The sequence below is a fragment of the Nanorana parkeri genome, unplaced genomic scaffold, assembly GCF_000935625.1.
Source record: "Nanorana parkeri isolate BGI_ZX_2015 unplaced genomic scaffold, ASM93562v1 scaffold290, whole genome shotgun sequence".
Lineage (NCBI taxonomy): Eukaryota > Metazoa > Chordata > Amphibia > Anura > Dicroglossidae > Nanorana > Nanorana parkeri.
This window is the reverse complement of record NW_017306558.1, coordinates 528,471-530,102: the sequence shown is the minus strand read 5'-3', so window position 1 is coordinate 530,102 and position 1,632 is coordinate 528,471.

Here is a 1,632-nt window from a genome sequence, read left to right as displayed (position 1 = left end):
CTTTAGAGGAGGTGAATGGTTAAACTTGATGGGCATTAATTTCAATTAAGCAAATATATAACCAAGTTGACTTTTCTGTATGCATTTGATAAAAAATACTGATAAAAGATTAACAGGCACACCCATTCATATAAAATATTTTATTGTTTCTGAAAACATTAAAAAAAAAAACAATTTTTAGCACTTTCCATTAAAAAAAACATAACTGAAATTCTACTGCAATTTAAACTACTGTAGTTTCAGCAGTACAACAGACAAGAAAACAAGGGGTATTTTTTTTCCTTTGTTGTGTTTTTGAATAGTATGAAAAGATGGAAGGGGCTGGTATCCACCATGTGCTGCCATTAATGCACAATACAGGTCGAGTCTGTACAGCTACTCAGAGGCAACGCATACAATAATCTTCCTTTCATAGGTGTGACGGTCTGCGTATTGCAGCTCTTTGTAAAAATTATCATTTCTTGATGCTTTATGATAATACCGGGTCATTTAATTTTTTTTATTTGAAAACACTAGAACAATAGAAATAATAAAAACACAAAAAAACTTCAGAAAACATATTTAACAATAACAAAGCTGAATTAGTAAACAAAGGAAATAACCTGTGAATAACTATGCTTGCCTGATCAACACAGAACAAGTATATAATACAGCAAAAAGTGGTTACAGGAATATACTGAGACTGTACAAGGTAATACACACATGCACATTTTGTGATCATGTATTAACACGGTGAAGCAACTAAACTTAATTTCTTCCTGCTGTAATATTCTCATGTAAGAGAATAAAAAATAGAAATATCTCACTGAGATTAATGCACATTGCTACATAAGACAATTGTATGTCATTTTTATGACATTCTGCTCTTTAATAGACTGATTTTTTTTTGTTTTTTTTTCCTTTTTTTGATTTCTGGGGCAAAAAAGTTGCATTTATCCGAAAAGAGGTGCCGTGCCACAGGTTCAACAGAAGTTTAGTGCAATAAGTGAACCTGAGAACAACATTGCAATTAATTCTTTCTGTTGTAAGAACAACCCCTATAGGGACATAAAGTATTAACCCCCCCTTCTTTTTTTAAAAAATAGACTTCAGGCACTGCACCAAGAAAATGCCTTCCATCAAAATTTAAAGTGTTTGCTGCAATACTGTACATATTACGCACTGCCAAGTTATTATATAGGCTATTTTTCAGCACCAGCAACGTTAGGTCCAATTATTACCAGGACAGCCGGCTTCGCACACTCCGCAAACTAGTCTAGCAGAAAGTTGTATGCATTGTTTTCAGCTACTATTGATTTAACAGTGAATTACTAGCTATAGTTTAAATGCCCTTGACATTTTTTTTTTCACAGGTTGCATCAATAATGCCTGCTTCAAACAAAATAAATTATCCTTTGGGTTTTTTTTGTTTTCTTTCTGATAATACTTTGGTACGCAATAGTGCTCCATCTCAATGTACAATAGTAACAAGTACTAAGAGCAGGTATTTAAAAAAAAAATTTAGAAATACCAGCAAACACACATAACAGCCAAGTTAACTCACTATCACGATCAAATTTACAGAGCTCTGAGTTGGCCTTAGCACCTTTTGGTATGATGATACACAATGTTAATAGTCTGTTTCTCGCATAT